At 40.7% G+C, this 19,549-nt stretch overlaps 1 long non-coding RNA gene across 1 annotated transcript in view; it reads right to left on the bottom strand.

The window, feature by feature from the left end:
- Window positions 1–19,549, bottom strand: part of LOC110362803 (uncharacterized) — a 140,800-nt gene that overhangs the window by 120,926 nt on the left and 325 nt on the right. The window lies entirely within an intron of this gene.

The raw sequence follows: 19,549 nt of genomic DNA, 5'->3' as shown, positions 1-19,549 counted from the left end.
GCATTCATAACTAGCATTGCAGCAGTGACTGAAGAGTGATTCTCCACAATTTCTTTTTGGAACATCTCTGTAGAAACTAGTAGATACTTGGTTCAAAATGAACAAAAGGACATATTTCTCACATAATGGATTGTTAAATCACATACTGCTGAATGCCACGGATGGTAAGAGGTTACATAGGTTCAAAGGAGATTGGATGAATTCCAAGAAAAAAATAAGTAATGTCTTAGCAAATGCTAATATATCCTCTCTGTCTTGGCAAGTCCCCAGGTGAAAACCTGTGGAAACCAGAAGAAAATCTGAGGAAGCACTGCTACGTGCTTGTCCTGCTACCGTTCTGTTCCCAACAACACTGATGTTAGATTGCTATCAGGATTTAGGCTAACATCTTTTTATTCTTACTTTGTATGGGGTTTTGTGAACCATAAATGGTATTCTGGCTTTCCCAAGTAAATGCAACCCTGATCCTTCAAAGGTCTGAGTTCTGCAGAAACATGTCAGCAGGTGATATGTTAACTTCAGCATCTGCTTAACACTGAATTCAGTGGAACTGCTGATATGATTCACTTTAAATAAACCATAAGGACAAGATTCTTGTACTATTTAAGGACACTGTGTGGCTGCAATGACAGAAGACTTCCTGAAGACAGAACGTGAGGCTGTAAGAACACTATATAGGATATCTTTAATGGTAATAGATGTCTAAGTTCAAGCAACTGAACTTCACCCTGTCTGCACTGGCCACTGAGAAAGGCTACAACAGTTTGGGACTGAGACCACTAATTCAAGTTCAGGAGCCCACGTTTCAAAGAGTTTTTAGGCAAATAGCTATTAAAGAACTCTTAATGGTCTGCTGCCTGGGAACTACTACTTGGAAGGTACTACTAATGGTCTAAAAGCCAGAAGAAAAGTAATGCTCAGGGACCTGCCCTAAAGAAGGTCAGAAACTTGAAGATGTTGTGCATTTCATTAATTAACATAATTCCAGTCCTTTGAACATGATGAGAGAAACAAGAGGGACTCCCAACACTGACTAATACAATGGTGCAGAATGAGAAGACCATTCCATGCACAGAAGAACAAGTAATTTCAAAAGGAGACAGAAAAAGATGCAAGTAAAAGTAAATCATTGGAATTTGTACTATCAGGCAATTTGAAACTGAATTACCTTTTAGCTGCTGGACTTGTAAATTACATCCAAACCTTGCTTGGATATAAGGAGAAGGTATTCTAAATGAAAGTAGCATTAAGGCCAGACAGAGAAGGCAGCTTGTGCTCTCCATTTGTGGAATTGTTTGGGACATATATTAGTTGTATCAGAATGGGGCACTTATTATTTGGTGCCCCCAATTTCAGTCCGGAATGTAGACTTCTGACTTCTTTTACAGTGTTCTTTCAGAGAGAAATTTCAGAAAGAGGCAAAGGAGTTGATCTTTTCTTCTATCTTGAGAACAATGCTAAGGAAGTCAGGTGTTGTATACATAATATATCTCTCCACAAGTAGGCCACCTTCTCTTTTCTTCTCCCTTCTTTCCCCTTTCTTCTACTCTTAATGCTAGAAATAAAAGTATAAAAGTCACAAGTTTGATGGGCTTTGTAGGAGTGGGGAGTTAAGGCCAAAACAGAAATATAAATGCATCTTTATATTAAAGAACATCACATGTAAAGTGAACATTGATAATACACGTTTATACATCCTTGAATACTGTTCTGGGACTAAAAGCAAACTCCTGTTTTAAAGTGAATGGCTTCCAGCCGGCAGGGCACAAATCTATTTCATAATACGACTGGGAATGTCTGGTAATGATGCCTCATACTCTTTGCCACACAAGTATCTATTACATGGAATGAGCAAATCCTTTAAAAAGGAGATACTGAATTGTTCTAATAGCACATTGGGACAAAAATCAGCCCTTCACTCTTTCACAAGAGTGCATAAAGCTACTCCACTCATATTTTTCTATACTACCACCACAAGTTAAAATCAATAGTTAAAAATAGCATTATATTTATGTTGAGAAGACACTCACATCATTTACTAATATCTGATGACAGATATGGTGATTAATATACTTTGGTTTATTCACTAGTGTTGCTTGCTTACAGAAAACCACACACACACACAACAGACACACACCAGAAAAAAAATTAAAAAAAGAACACCACAATGAAGAAAACTTAGAGGTGTAGAGCAATATGTACCAAGCAAGGAATCAGCCAATCAGCCCGGTATCTATCAGAAGAGGCAGGTGATACAGTGGGCACCCAACACAGTGAGAGCACAGCTTGGGATGTTGACAGATTCAGCAGCAAGGATATGTCTGCTAAGAAACCAGTCAGGGAATGTGCTGAGCCCCAGAGGAGGGCTCATGTCTCAGATCCACACTGATGATAAGACTCAAACCAGTTGTTGCAGCTCATCAGCATCCCTCTTCCCTTCTCCAGGGCTGTGATAACAAGCACCAGAATCTATACCACAAACTTACAAGGAAAATAAGCAGAATGAATTCAAGAGAATATAATACCAGCCTTGAAATGGTACAAGTCCACCAGCTCCTGCAAACCTACCTCAATGTACAGTCAATACAGCAAAAAACCTGTTCCTTCCTGTTTTACAATGACATGGAAGAAAATAAATAGATAAACTGAAGTCAAATTTCTGTTGCCTCAGCCTGAGAAACTCATAGTTTTAGTCAAACAAAATGATTTCAGCTTATCCCAGGGTAATACAGGGCATGACATGTTCTTACAGGCAAGTTATCACATAGGAATTAATGAAATTATAGTCTACATTCATTTTAACTACATTTGGGCACTTAACAGAGGCACCTGTGTTAGGGATTTTCAGGTCCAGCATAGTCCAGCATGGACACAGTCAATGGACACAGAAGTTTCCTCAGGAAGGAGAAATCCCTCTCACACACCGTTCAATATACTTCCCACTCTGCCACTAACTAATACTTCTCCCTACTGTAGCTCTGCTCTCTCTACTTCCTGCACATCCTGCAGAGCTGGAACTCTTTCTTCAGCGTCTGGCAGGAAGAAAATCTCTTTATGACTGGGCTGGAATAACAGCAGGTGCCATAAGAAAAGTGATACTGGAAGTTGCTGCACTTTTATGGTACCCGAGCACAAAGAATAACTTTCCTCTCAGGACCAGGAAGGGAAGAAAGAAGGTCACTGGCTTGCTGAGTTATTTATTAGAGCCAGATCCTCAGCTGCAATTAATTTTTCTGTATGACAGCTGAATGATTGTGTGCATTTGCTTACATTTTATTTTATGCTCATGCGCTAACCCCAAATAGCATTTGATGGTATAATGCTCTCCTGAGTGCTTGCATTTTGAGAGCTCCATCAGAAGGGCCACCTGACTGATCAAGTGGGCTATTGGAAAGCATGAATCACTGGGTGCTCTGAAACCAGCTTCACCATACCTGTATATAAAAAGTCTTTATTCATTCAAAGAGGGCAGACTGACTTCAGCCTTTCTTCTGTGCAAATGATTCATTCCAGGACTAATGAAACTTCAAGGTTTTAGCAATCTTCCTCCCACAATCTGCCATATCAAAGTGCAAACTTACAATGATGACATGAACTCTAAATTAATGTTCTAATTACTATGCTTACTCTACTTGACCTTAGAAGTGGTATGAGGACTGCAAAGACATTCCTGCATGGCAGGTGAAATCTTCACAGTGCAAGATCATGGTTCCTGCCTTCTAGTCTTTCTTTCCTTTGTGTTTATTCTCACACTGACTTCATAGGCTCTTACAAATGGCAGGACTGAAAATTGTTAAGATTTTCATATAAATAAAGTCTTGAACAATGATTTGTCATTCTCCCTTAAATTGTGAGTGATTTCAATGAACAAATGCATCTCACACCTCCTAATGCTATTTTTGGCCAGTACCACTGCACCAGTTCAAGTGGCCTTCTAACCAAGAAAAGAACACTTCTGCCCAGGAGTAACTTGATGAAAGATACATACGCATGAAAAATTATGCATTCAATGGGTAATAACCATTTTGTGTGCTTCCACTGTACATGTCATCTGAGGATTGCAGAACACTTCTCAAATGTTAATTGAACTCTGTAATACCCTTCTGAGATGCATAAAAGATGTAATGGATGCTTTAGCTCCTCAGTAAAATGTACTAGCTTCCAAGAGAGAACCAAGAAATTATCTGACAGTATATAAACACTTCAACAGGAAGTGAAAAATGACAGCATGTTACTTTGAAATAAAACAAAGGGAATTCAGTAGCAGTTTATTCTAGAAGGCTAAGGCTTCCTTATGCATCAGATCTACTGAATCATTAATGAATACATAAGTCAGGAATTCACTTTTCTCTCCTATTAGGAGAGTGGATCCTTTAGTAGCACAAGTTCCCCCAAGCTCCTTCTGAAGTACTGGTGCAGTATCAATTCTGCCAAAAAATACCATCCATTGCTTCTCTCCTCCACATCCTGCAGCATCTGCTTCACTGTGTGGTAACTGTACCATCAAATATAGCTATTGTACAACTTCCCAAACTTGTGGGCACTCACATGGCTGCAGCACAAAGTCATGTGGCCCCAGGCACCACCAGGTAGGTGAATAGCTTACTGTTGCTGTTTTTTTTCTCCCTGGCAAACCCACTCCATGGGACCAAGACTCTAGTGACCTTGTTTGCCACGACTCTGCCCTGGTGGTCCATACAGTTAGTTATAGTAAAAGGAAGACCTTTTCCCTGCAGAATTAACAGTCTAAGTAAATCAATATACCAAGCAGAATCTGTTCCCCCAGGTAATGATAACTGACAGCAACTCTTTCCTCAAGTTTCTGTTGTCCCATGCAGCTCCACTGATTTCAGTGGAACTATACCTTACTTACTCCCATAATATCAAAGCCATATCAGACTTATAGTTTTCTTTTAGATTAAGTTATTTACAGTACATAAATATAGTGATACCCACAAAAAGAACAGATTTGGTGTTGGAATGTGATGCTAAGGGTAGCATACCCAAAACAGGCATGAATAAGGCTAACATGGATACTACTATCATTTCAAGCACCTCAAATGCATCAAACTCCAAAGTCATACTTCAGAGGCTGCAAGAAATCTCATCTTAATAGACAACAGATATTTTATAGGTGAGAGAAATCAATGAGAGAAAATATTTTCTAACACAGTTGAAATTACGGAACTTTCCATAAACAATCATTTCTACAATCCAAAGTGGGGGGGGAAAACTGCTATGTTTTTATTTTCACTTCAAATGTCATTGTACCCCCACAGGACACCTTCTTATTGCCAGTGTCTCCTAGCATCCAAAATCATAGTGGCAAATTAAAGGTCATCTTCCTATATGTCATCTTGTACTTCAAATTAGCTTTTGCAATCACAAGTGCTTATTATACAGACAAGTGTGGAAGGTTCACTTTCCACTATAGTGGGTTTTTTTAGAAATGAATCATCTCCTATGCTGTCTTTTTAGTAACTGCAAGCTACTTATAAATAAACAGAAAATAGAAAAGGAAGACAGAACAAAAACCAGAGAAATCAGAAACAAATGTTTCTTTCAAATTTTAGTTTTTATGTCACTTAAAAATACATAAATAAATACAGGACATACTTGCAACCTTTCATCCTGTTATAAGCAGTACTATTATCCCTCCTATACAAATGTGAAAACTATGACTCAGATGTAGTTTCCTGACTCTGTTATGCATTTGATAAAGAGGCTTAATAATACACTGAGCAGAGCCTAGGCATGCTTGCATGCATTCACAACACAACTATCTTATGGCACTCTGAAAGCAATAATACATCTTTAAGTTCCCCTGAAATCCTGTGCCATGTGGCACCAAGAAAGATTACTACTTGTTCATAAATTGTCTCTTGTACTTGATTCAAATAAATAAGCTGAACAGGTATACCTCTACGACAAAAATTAACCAGGAAGACCCTTTGTTCTCCTGCAATGTCTCCCATCACCAGGTTCATTCAAAAGGGATTAATGTGGGAACAGAGCTACAACAGTTCATCTCTTTCCTCAGCCCATGAACGGCATGTGTGAAAACAAGAATCACCCCAAGATAGTTCTGCTTTTAGAGGCAAGAGAAGTGGAGAAGTCTAAGTGCCTTTCTTTGGTGCATTATGTAGAGACCCAATACTTGTAAGATGCAATCTTGAACATTTGTCAAAGATATGACAAGGACAAAAGCAAGTAAACAAGCTCGGAAAGAGAAGTGTGTTTTCTGTCATAAATCTAAACTGAAGCTCAGGAGACTACATCAGCATTCTGCTTAAGGCATTCTATTTAGACGATGTTATTATCTGGCAACACTCATCTATGGAGGATTGGGTGCTTTGAGTTCAGACCCAAGGGCATCTTTACAGAAGGTATTTGCACATGTTACAAGGAATCTGAACACCAAAATTAGCAGATCTGCTTGGGACTTAAGTTCCCTATCCCCACATTTCAGGGAGATGCCTCCCTCCAGTTTGAAATCACATCCGTTACTTTTTCCAATTCTGGATGCCCATCTCCATGTCACTTCATAAATCACTGCTATTGCTGTGATGCTTTTTCCTTCATACATCCTAACCAGTACCTCAAGGACAAGAACACCTGTCCAAGAGCTGGAAGGCCTTAACTCACCTTTCTCATGAGATCAAAAGGACTTAAGCACATTTTTTTAGACAAGTGCCTAAACAGTAGATTGTATTTCAGGGGAGATGAGGAGAAAAGAGGAAGTGACAGCTCTTTCTTTTTGGAAGCTGCTCCACTTTCCTTTGGATAATTAGCTATTTACTTAGCCAGAGCAAAGGGACAACGATAATTTCTGCTTCAGCAATTGAGGAGCTTTCCCTCTTGAGCTGGATCTTAGTACATGTTCCTATTCCAATGAACACTGTAATGATGAAATATTTAGCATCTAGCGATAAATGACAGCCAGAGTTTGACATCAGACTCTTTATGAAATTCAAGTTTTTCCAGTTTGCCTCTTCCTTTTCTTTTGTTTATAACTTTGCTTAGTCTTTAGCCCTGCTTCTGCCTTCTGGTCTACATCTGTTCAGTACAAGCTTTAAAGCACAGTACTTAATTACAGAAAACACACGGTCTTCCAGACCAGTTTTGAAATAAGCAAGGCACACTGCCTGCAGCAAGAGCACACACAGATGTATTAAGGAGTATTTTGAGTATTCATTGCCATAGCAGATAAATTGAGCAGGAAACAACAATTACTGTCATGAGCTGGCAAACAGAGGGCCTTCTTTTACACTAATTGATACTTACTGGGAATACAAAAGAGAAATTAGTTCACCTTGCAATATCAATTACTGCGGAAAGGTCTGAAAAGAAAAACCTATGGCATGCCTGTAGGTAATTGCTCCCAGTCGTGTTTGTTACTGGTGCCTTTTGCAAGAACTGTTGTGAGGACATTGCTTTCATGATTTATACGACCCTCTAAAATTATCGCTCATAAATTACTCTGGATATGGTGGTGAGGTGTGCTTCCCCTGTATGTGGAAGAATAGAGAGATAAAGCCTGTGAGGAGGTGCACTGAATTTTTATTTTGGCTCATTCCAGCGGTTTCTCAACTCTGGCTTATGCTTTCATGAGGGAGCAGGCAGGGTATTTGAAGGGCACATCAACGGTTTTCTCTATTTATCCACATTTAATACATTGCATTCAATTTGGTCTGGAAAAAAAAATATAGCAAAAAAATCATAAAATATAAAATTTACTTTTTCTTAAGAAACACCAAATGTCTTAGAAAATATTTTTCTAGGATTTAAGGTCCATAAGCTGAGCCAAGAAATTAATCTCTGCTTTTCTTCACAGTAATTTACAGTCTATCTAATATAATTTTTTGGTAGCCCTTTGAAATTTTCCACCAACTTCATACAGCATACACAGTTCCTCAGCGAGACATTTTGAAGCACCATTTTTTCTTTAGATTTGCTGAATAGCATAAGGTTCTTCTATGAAGTTTATTTTTTGTGGTTTACATTAACAGCAAGCATATTTCTGTTGATATCAAAATAAAACACTGACGTTTGTTAACAAATATAAAAAGGTCATTTGGTATAACCACTGTCTTCTTACATTAGAAGCTATCTGAGTGCAAAGTATCATTGTAGAGTTTAAAAATCAATAATATCTCCCCGCAAAACTCTAGAAATTTATTAAAGTTGTCAGTGTTGCTAAGAAAAAAAGATCATAACTCCTTGACTAAGCTTTAAATTTAAAATACTGTCTTTAGGACTTATTTGAATTTTAAAAGACTTTCTGAGAAGCAAGACTCACAAATACATGAAAGTCTAAACCACCGACTTAACTATCACAGCATTCACCACTGTGTCCTTAGCTGACCAGCTGGTCCAACTTTCAGATTGAGAACACAGAGTCCGAGGTTCTTGTTTCTTTGTGCACCAAACAAGCAGATTTAGGCCAAAGATGTGAATCCCTAAGTTGGCCGACATTATATGGCAAGGATCAAGGTGAGTCAGACACCCTGTCTTTCTCAGTGACTCAGAAATAACTTCCACTTGATCCTTCTTCTGACCCCTGTCTAGAAAAAGGCAGTGATTTTCTCTGAAAATAAAGCTGAAAGAGATTTATTTTAGACAACAGGTAGTAAATCTGGATGATGACAGACATGAGTTCAAATCCTCTACCCCATGGAAACCTCTGGTAAGCAGTCTGCTATTCCTGTTGAACTTGTCTGATCAATAGAAGAAAAGTTAAGATTCACTGGATGACAAAGAGGAAAGCAAGTGCAAAAATCTATAATCAAATTAGGTCATAGAAAACTACTTTCTCTTCTGCCTAAAAAGAAACATACTCAGTTTATCACTTAATACAAAATGCACAATCTTTTCAGCAGGCCCAGAAATCTCCCAGAAGCCCAGACATGTCTGAAAAGCACACACCCTTAACAAAAAACTTCTCACTTTCCTTTTGTGGAGGCTGAAGTTCATCTAAGCATAAGCAAGAAGTTTCGGAGCAACTTTGAAGGTAAAAATCTAGGTGTCTGTGGATCTCAGATTTCTCCAGAATTAAGGAGCAACTAATGGATTCATAATTTTGAACCTCAGAGCCTAAACTATGCCAATATCCTGCTGGCCAAGTTCCTCTTAATATTTGATATTTTTATCCATGACAGGATGATATTTTTGTTCATTTAAGCCAAATTACAACTTGTAAGTAAACTGTATTTAACCTAAACTGTATTGAATCTAATGGGACTGAAGACAAGAGAGAGTGAACTCACTAACCTAAATGAAGCTCACTAAAGACATTCAGAGGTCCTTCCAGAAGAACACAGAGAATTAAACTTCCATTGAATGCTAATAAAAAAATGACATATTCCTGTATAGAAAACATTACCAAGATGATCCATTAGGATGCTGAACACCTAATATTCAAATCTAACTAAACCTTAAAGTATACCTCAGCTGCAAATGAACTCCGTAGAAGGAAAAATGTACATCTCTGTGATTCAGGCAAGTTGCTGACACTGCGCTGTCATCTGTCAGCTTCAGCTACACACTTTTTCAGCACTTTCATCTTGTCTCAGTGTGTTCACCCCTTGTGAGCAAACAGCAGCAAAACAGCAATAAAGTAGGAACATCATAACACAAAGAAGTGGCAATTCTTTTTCATGCAGCATGACTTTTGCAATACATATAACACCAGGATGTCACTATCAAAGAGGGAAAAAATATTTGCCAAAGGTGTGCCAGTCATGAGATTTTAAGTTTTCTTCTTGAAATTTAACAAAATATTGCTCTTACAACTTAGGAAGGCAACAGTTCCTGCCATCGAAAAAAAATTACCTTTCATAACCAGCGGGAACTTGCAGATTTAATTTTAACTTGATGCTTTCAGCTCTTGTGGTTAAACTGTTTTTACTAGGTGCTTTCTAAAGTAACTCAGCATATATTCTTCCTGAAGTTCCATAAACTTAAGGCTAGAATAAAAGGTACTTTAATCTTGGCCAGCACAGGGAGTAGTAATTGTCCAAGTCAGGTCCATTCTGAGAAGTGAGACATTGAAAATTCTCTATGAAAAGATCTATGAATAAATGTAGCTGATGTGCTTTTTGGTCTTTCTTTCTACTCTTCTGATTAAAAAAAAAAAAAAAAAAGAAACACAAAAAAAGCTTCACTGTTGCATGCCAAAATACAAGGCTGAGAATCGTACTAAACCTGACTAAAACAGATGTCGACAAAGACATATGCTTAGTGGTACAGGGGTACAGGGGACCTGCCCAGGGGTAGGTTAATCAGCTGTCTAAATCAAAACTTTTCTCCTTCTCTCCCTCCATCTCTCCAGTCGCCAGGATCCAAATGTTTTCAATTTTCCAACCTTAGAAGCTTACAGATGGCTTTCCTGAGGGCTGAAGATCATGATTTTGCCTTGAGATCAAGCTGCATATGTGCCCTACTTAAAATTCAAAAAAATTAGATTCATATCCCAATATTGAGATTATCATTAGGAAAGACAACTATGCAGACTTAGCATCCTATTTTTCTTTCTTGGAGCTGTGAATTAGAAAGGCGGGAAGGTACATTTCATACGCTCTACAGTTTTTTCCCCTACACCACAGCAGCCAGGGGAGACCTGGAGCATACCAGACATGAATGACTGCATGGCTCTAGGGACAATATAACAGTGAGACCCCCTTTGAGGATCAAGAACTGCTAGGAAGAGATGGGATCCATCTGGGCAAAGGCCCACAGGCTGGCCAGCCTGTGAGGAGAGCTTTGAACTAGGAATGATGGGGAGGGAGCAGATGAGCACCAATTGACTGAGAAAGTGGTGGACTGGGGCAACAAGTGTGCAGGATGATGTGAACAGGAAGACAATTGACAAAACAGGGCAGAAGGGAGCCACGCCAAGGGTATGCACCCAAACAAGCAAGTGCCTACATGACAGTGAAAAGAGGGGAACTCTAACACCTCTTCTAGAGAACCCACAGAACTGGATACCTCTCTGAAATGTCTGCACACTAACACACGTGGCATGGGGAGGACACAGAAGGAATTAGAGGTCTGAGTGCTGTTGCAGGGTTATGATCTCATTGGGATCACAGGGGAAAGGTGGATGGTTAAGAGGTCTGTAGGAAGGACAGGCTGGTGCATCAAGGGAGAGCCCAGTAGGAATGCAGAGCTCTGTCTATGGATGGATGAGGAGTCAGGTGAGAGCTTATGGGTCAGGATTAGTGGACAAACTAATGTCTCACTTGGGCAGAAGACCTGGTGACAAAGGACAAGGAAAAGACCAAGATATTCAATACCTTCTTCCCTAAGTTTTTACATATAAAATTGCCCTTCAACCATCCCAGGCCTGAGCCCCTTGAGAAAGTCTGAAACAAGGAAGCCTTACACTCAGTGGAGGAGGATCAAGTTAGGGAACATTTAAACCAACTGGACATACACAAGTCCATGGGTCCTGGTGGGATGCACCCATGAGTGCTGAGGGAGCTGGCTGGTGTCACTGTGATTATCTTTGAAAGATCAACTCAAAGTCCAGCTGGAGACCAGTAAGTCATTAATAGTATACCCAAGGGGTCAATACTGCGCCAGTGCTAGTTAACATGTCCACTAATGGCCTGGACAATGGGGCAGAGTGCACTCTCAAGAAGATTGCAGATGATATAAAACTGGGAGGAGTAGCTCATACAGCAGAGGCTTGTGCTGCTATTTGGAGTGAGTTCAACAGCCTGGAGAAACTGGCCAACAAGAATCTCATGAAGTTCAGCAAATGGAACTGTCAAGTCCTGCCACTGGGGAGGAACAACCCCTTGCACCAGTATGGGCTGGAGCCTGAGTGGCTGGAAAGCACCTTGGCAGAGTAAGCCCTGTCTGGGTGTCCAGGCAAACAGCAAGTTGACCATGAACCAGCAGTGTGTCCTCACAGAAAAGAAGGCCAACAGCCTCCTGGACTGCATTAGGAAAAGTGTTGGTAGCAGGTTGAGGGAGTTGACTCTTTCCCTCTGCTCAGCATGGGTGTGGCACATCTGGGTCCAATTCTGTGCTCCCCAGTACAAGAGAGACATGGGCATTCTGGAGAGAGTCAAGCAAAGGGCTACAAAGATGATGAAGGGACTGCAGTATCTGGCATATGAGGAACAGCAATGAGAGCTGGGACTGTTCAGCCTGAAGAAGAGAAGGCTCAGGAGGATTTTATCAATGTGTACAAGTACCTGGTGGGGCAGCATAAGAAGGATGAAGCCAGCAATGAGCACAAACTGAAATACAGGAAAATCCACTTAAACATAAGAAAAAATTTCATTACTCTATGTGTGATCGAACACTGGAAGAGGTTGTCCAGAGAGGTTGTGGAGTTTCCATCTTTAATTATTGAAACCTGATAGAACAGTCCTGAGCAACCTGTTTTAGACGACCCTGCTCTGAGTGGGCTGTTGGAGTAGATGATCTCCAGAGGGGTCTTCTCACCTCAGCCATTTTGTGATATCTGTGATCTACAATACCGGCACCATCCTGAGCATTTGCAGAAGTACTGAGAGGTTAGCTGTTTTCTTTACAATAGATCCCCACTTTCTCACTTGTAAGGCAGCTGAAGAGTAGAATTAATGAAGGTAAGGAGAACCAGGTGAACATGCACGCTATGACTGATGAATCACTAGTGTAACAGGTTCATGATATACGGGAATGATGATATAAACACACAACGCGGAGATCAAACTGTGCTCAGACAGCTGCTGTTTACATGGAAGAACAATTAGGAATAAAACTATCAATATATTTAAAACTTCCCATTATTTCAAATTAAGAGTATTCATATGGGAACATGAATGATGGCAACCATATCGGTAGAGTTACAGTGGACAGAGGATTTCCCCATGGTAGATAAATGTACCTCTTTCTTATCACTTCTTGTCAGTGCTGCAGAGGAAATGAGAAACAAGAAAGTATTTGAAAGGGAACAGGACTTGAGTTTAAAGGATGAAATAACTAATGCAATCCTAAAAAAAATCCGTAAAGAATCCCCAGGAAAACATTTTGAAAATGTAAGCAGGTAGAGGCAAATAAATGTGAAGCTTGATAAACATGTCAGGCAACAAGATTGCTGAGTTGGGTTTATGGAAAGAATCATAAGCTCACATTTTACACAGGAGCAAACTGGGACTATTTCCTCATTTGAAAATAAGTAGATCTTGTCAGATTTTAAATTATGCACCTTTTAACTATCTCTAAAATTAACCAAAACACAAATTGGAAAATGCTCAATAGCATAATCAACATTTTACCTCTCTTTTTAATTCTGAAATGAATTTGTTGCTCAAATTAAAATCACGTGGAGAAATCTAAATGCTGGGCATCACCACGCCCACTTTGTAGTAATTTCACTAGTGCTCTTCCACTCCAATAAACCAAATTCATCTCTTTAGTCTGCAACATTGAATTATTTAACTTCATTAAGCAAATAATGAGTGTCAATTGCTTAGTGTCCCATAATGCTCTGTTTTCAGGGCTACCAAAATGGCATTAAACTGTGATTTAGAAGTGGTATTTGTTACATAAAGATTTATGATTGCTCCTCAGAGTCTTCAGTTTATTTCCAAATGCCTTGTGGAACCTGCGAGGCCCATAACAAGTACTTTACTAGTGCATTCTGAGGATTTCCTAAAAGCATCTCTTTGTCTTTAAATTGCTTATTTGAATCTCCTCCCTTCAGCAAAAGCCACTTGTATTGCCACAGAAACATTTTTCCCTACAGTACCATCTGCAACTGGGCAGAAGAGTCAGTCTCTTTGTGGACAGTATTTCTCCAACAAGCGCATCCTTTTTGTATATCTAATGCTGTCTTTCTGGTATATCAGAGAAATTAGTATTTAGTAGTGAGATTGCCAAAGATGACTCTTGGGTAATGTGATATGTGTCTGTACACATGCAAGGAGCACAGAGAGACATCAGCAGGTGGGGGAACCTGAATAGTGCTCTGTCCTGGCTACTCCAGTGGCCACCACAAGAGCCATCAGCCCATCTCCACACACAGGAAGGAGCACCAGGGCACAAGGGCTGGTGGGAGAACCCCAGTAACAATATCAGAGAAACAAAATCCCTTCCTAAACTGTTCTCAGGCTGTTGCAGCAGAGCCTCAGCCCCACGGGCCAGGGATGACACCCAGCACCATGTGTCAGACAGAGAGGGGAACAGGATGAGACCATTGGTGCCATTTGTGTTTCTGAGAGTGCTGAGGATGTGTCTGTGCTGGTCTGTGTGGCCAGCCATGGGTATATGTTTATGTGTAAGTTCTGTACAGGTGTTTGTGTGCATGACTGTTGGGAATACAATCTCAGTCTTGCTTCTGGTCAGATCTGAGGGCACAGAGCTGCAGCAGCCTTCCATTTGTTGAGCTACTGGATTTGGTAAGCCTAACCAGTGACCATGAATTAAACTTGCAGATTCAAAATATTCAGGAGTTAGAAAATGTAAGATTGTATGAACTTAAGTGTTCTCCCTAACCAGTGTTTGTTTATATCACATACTAACTTCCTCTAGACCCTTATGTCATTCAGCACACCAGTAGTTTTTCAGAATACCTTTAATTCTTCTCATTCAATATGTAGCTCCAATTTCAAAAATGCAAAATTATTTTTTTCTTCAAGGATAGTTCTGTTAATACAGTCCTTAACAAACACTAACAAATCTGCCTAGTAGCCTTGCCAGATTAGGAAGTTCAATTCTATATCCCCAAACCATGATGCCCTTCAGACTTGTACAAAGAAGCTATCACTCATAACTGCATTTATTAAAACTTGAAGATACATTTTATTTTTCACAAATGCAGAAGAACTCAGAGATCCTAGAACCTAAAGTACTTATTTTCAACTAATGAATTTAATATATGCCACCCTGCACATTAGCCTTATCTGCAGAGTCATTGCCACAACTTAGCAAGGAGACACAGGTGACCTGGGTCACTAAGACAGAAGTAAAGCAAATGACTGAGATTGCTTCTTCAATGTGAAGGAAAAAGCTGAACACAGAAACTTCTACTTTCCACAAAGATAATTGTTTGGACATCAGTCTAGTACATGAGTTATTAATACTTTATTATTAATATTCATATGCTAGAAAATTAGGCAAAAATGTTAGTATCAAATTTGTTAAAGCAGACAATTAATTTTAGAGACTCAAACTGTAGCAAGCACATCACATATTCCTAGCATCCCAGAATTCACAGCAGCCTTCCAGGCCATTGTGGCTATTGGTCCTGTGTCCTTCTTTTCCAAACATTAGTCCTCACACGGCTGCTACACAGCACAAACTAGTCAACTCTAAACATACAACTTTAAATGATGGGCACAGAGATTTTATGATGGATGTCAGGAAAGCTCTCATTTCCCCAAGTCAGCACCTGGTGTCCTCACAGCTCGACACCTGTGAGAGCGAAGGAAAAGCTCTGCTACATCAGGTCAGTGGTTTACCTCACATCTAACCTCTCTGACACTGGCTTATATTAGACACCTAAACTGAGTTAGTTTAGTCTTTCACTCCATTAGCACCCATCCATCTCCTTTTTACAAAAGCACACCACAGTCCTACCCAAGCCTCTCACATCCTGCATCTTTCCTTCACTGCTGCCTCCCTCCTACCAAGTGCTCCATAGCCTGGCCTCCACATTTCTTCTCATTAGCTACCACCATTTACTCTAACCTCTTCAACTGGCTAGCTCTTGGGCTCCTGCTGCCAAAATCTACAGAACTGTCTAGGAAGATTAGGGGCACAATTTTCAAGAGAACATAGGCCAATGCTAAACATATTTACAAATCCTGAAGTTAAATGAAAAAAGTGTTGAAATCTATGATACTAGGTTATGTGTATTTGTCATCATCTGAATTCTGTAACCCAGGTCTAGGTCCCAGAGTTATGTAGCACCACTATATAAAAATCATACTTAAAATCCCTGTACATTGAACAACAGAGGTTTTGTTTACTTCAGGAAAGAAAGACAAGTTTCAGATAAAACACTGCACTGAAACTAAGAAGGCGGAGACATGCTGATCTCCATTAGTGTGACTTTGGGTAAAAGGCTTAAAAAAGAAACAAGACAGAGAAATTAGCTGGGTTATGCTAGATAAACTATTCACCAAGGTGACCCCAGTGGGCTCTCCTGGCCATTGAAATATTAATATTAATTAACAGACTTGCCTGTAAATTCATAAATAGAATTTTTCATGCCACACATTCTTTACATTGCATGGCGGGTGCAGTGGGCTAGTCTGACATGATAAAGAGCTGTAGGATCTCATCCTCCTATTGCCCAGGACCATATGTTGTTACTTACACATAATAGAATTCCACACCCATTTTGCACAGGTGAAAGCTAAAGTTACTAATGAACAAAGAGATAAAGAACACAATTAGTCTGTTCCAGAGATGCACAGGTTTGCTCTACCCAAACAGCAACCAAACTTGAGGTCAGGTCATGCAGCCCATTAGTACGGTATATGTGATTTAAAACAGCCTTCACAGTGTTACTAGCAAAATCCCATCACTATATCACCTTGAGGATATGCCTGAGGAGACAAAGGAGAATGTGTCTTGGGAGAACTTCAGAACCAGTTGAAGGCTCTGGGGTTAATGAGAAAGTGCCCTTCTTCCCCTCTGTCGCATGACTCCTGCTCCTTGCTCTCCTTGGGATACATGGATGCAGTACAGGCTCTTCAGTAAAATGATGCAAGGTGAGGGAATATTTCCACCAGCCAGGCTGAAGGAGAATACAGCTTGCTTCCAGACCCCTTCTTGCCATGCCTTAGAAGAAACTAGTATACAGGCCATCTTTACAAAGTGCCAAGCCTCAACAACCCATTTCTCATCTGTTTATTAACTAAGCTGTAGTTTAGGACTCATGGAAATACTGTGGAAGTGAACCTGCTACACAAAACTCTGGGCTTGCTATTATGTATATATTTGTCGATATATATACATATGTACATATATGTATAACTGCACTGGAGTGACCTCACTGATCAGCAGTCCTAGGACAGACTTTAACATACTATTTTCACCCTAAAATTCTCTGCAAGTCTTGAGTTTTGCTCAAGTCCTCAGCCCATCTATTTCTAGTTACAGCCCTGGAAACTTTCCTGTTCACAGTGTGTTGCAGAAAAGAGACAAGCAAAAATCTGATTTGAGATGGAGATTGTGATTGATGTTGAGGCACCCATAAAAAATGTACAGGTCTCAAAGCTATGTATTTGCCTTTCCTACATGCACAACACTATTACCCACAAGAAGGAATTACTGGTCTGCAACTTTACAAACACATTTTCAGCAGAATCTCGACTACATAGGCCTTCATTATCTGAAATTATATAAAGGGTCTCATGCGTTATCATGCTTAAAATGTCCTTCACAATCTGAAACCATTGTTGTAAAGATTTATTTCATATTGCATATGTCCTTGAGCAATAACTTCACAAAGAGGTGCATTTAACTACCACTCCCCTAACGTGAAATTCTGCTTAATGACGCCTATCTTAAATGGGCTCAACTCCCAGGGCTTTTTGTCAGTCCTTTCTGTAGCCCAGGTTTTTATATGCACCTGCCAAAAGGCTGATTTAATTAGGCATGGTAAGTCTTCCATCTTTAATAATAAAGATTTGTATATAACACTAGATTTACATGGGCATCTATTTTTAAGACTTTTAAAAGATATTTATTTTTAATACACCAAAGACCCTTCTGACAGTGAGTATGATACAAATCTGGCTGTGACAAAAGATACAGAGTGGGTCTCCTAGCAGCCTTGATATCTGTTCCCCATCTTCCGCATCCCTTCCACAGCCAGGCATGCATGTATTCAAAGGTCTAAATACTAATTGTGTCCAGGCTTACATTAAACTCCTCTGATGGCTTTGGTAGAACAAAGGGCAGGCACAGATAGAGGCTCTTGCACACTGTACACATACCCAGACATAAAAGTCTTTGAGAATGGCCCAGTTTTAAAGCCTTGTTCCTCTCACTCTGTGCATTACTAAACATGCTATACTTCAGAAGGGGATAAAGAGGCAGTGACTTTGACCATGTGAAATCTGACTTCTTGCTTTCATTTCTCCTTGTACACAACTTTTCCCAGTGACAATATAATTCCTATTCTAAAGCTCTTTTTCTGAATACGATGCTAAATGGCTCTCTCCTGTCAATAAAGGATGCTGAAAATACTCTCTCTGGCCATGAAGTAATACATGCTATCCACAAAAAGTGCCCATTAACAGCTTACTAGATCCTCCATTCCACTATATGCCAGATAAGACTTGACAGCACATAACTTGAAAAAAAGGAATACCGGTTACCCAGATCTGTGTCCCTCTCACAGTCCTGTCACACCCCCTTCCCTTTCTCTCCCCTTCTTCCCCTGTGCTAATGACCAGAGATACTTTGGAAGAGTGTATGACCTACTTCTGCTACTGTTCCCTACCCTAATTGGCACTGGCCCCTATTGTTTGTGGCATGGAAACATGGGAAATCTTCAGAGTAAAATGCCAGAGGTTTTGCATCTTTCTGTCAGGGTGCAACTTCCTGCTTCTTCTCCATTTCTGTCAGTATCACTCTGGGAAGTAGTGGAAGGTGCTCTGCACATGATGAGTGTCCATAAGGAGGCGGCTGGAGCAATCACTGACTTTCTATCTCCCTCCTGCTTACTAGGAGGTATTCTTTCTGCTTTACCAAAGATTATTTCTGATTTCACTGATGAAATGTTAAAAACCTAGGTCCTAGTAATTAATGATCAGCCATACAGCAGGCAGTCCTGAGGATGCATCTCTTTGCTCATCTGCAACAAAATGATCACGGAAATCTGCTGATGCAAACAAACAGTGTGAGAGTCAAGCACCCGGCACAAGGCAGGTACAGTTCAGAGAACTGTTTGGTTGTCTTCCTGATCTGTGGCATCACATCCAATAACAATCATACCAATGTCTAGGACAGAGGATCCTTGGAGCTCTGGCACAGAAAGTCCTGTGAAAATCCTGAGAATTCGTGAGGTCCCAGTCATTTCCAAAGCACAATTCTGTTCACAGTCGCCCCTCCCAGGGTGGTGCCGTACAGTTCACCACGTTTCATTACGAGGCTCAGCTACCTCTATAATCACAGAGGGCATCGTTTTGTCAAGATTCCTGACTCATTACGTTAATCAGTCGCACACTGATCTCCTCCCTGCCCCGGTCCAGGGCCCGCGAAGTCAGTCTCTACCGGTACTTTCTGTTGTTCGCCACCAATGCATGCGGCGCTCGGGAGGGGAACATTTTAAGCGCTTTCCAAGTGCCACCAGCAGGGAAGGGGAAACCTACCGGCGTGACCCCCGCTCCCCCCGGCCTTCCAGCGGCGCGACGGGGCGGGCAGGTCCCGCTCTGCACCAGGTGCACCCCGGCGGGAGCTCCGCTCACCGCGGGACGGGGCCGCGCCGGGGGGGCTGCCCGTGTCCCTTCGGCCCGGGAGGGAGCGGAGTGGGGAGGCCCCTCCTCCCCACCACCCTCTGCCCCTCCTGCCTCCACAGGCCCCTCCTCCTCTGCCCGCC

This window comes from Columba livia, chromosome 3 (genome assembly GCF_036013475.1).
Source record: "Columba livia isolate bColLiv1 breed racing homer chromosome 3, bColLiv1.pat.W.v2, whole genome shotgun sequence".
NCBI lineage: Eukaryota > Metazoa > Chordata > Aves > Columbiformes > Columbidae > Columba > Columba livia.
Note: the sequence above shows the minus strand (reverse complement) of the source record. Positions and strands in the feature narration are given on the sequence as shown.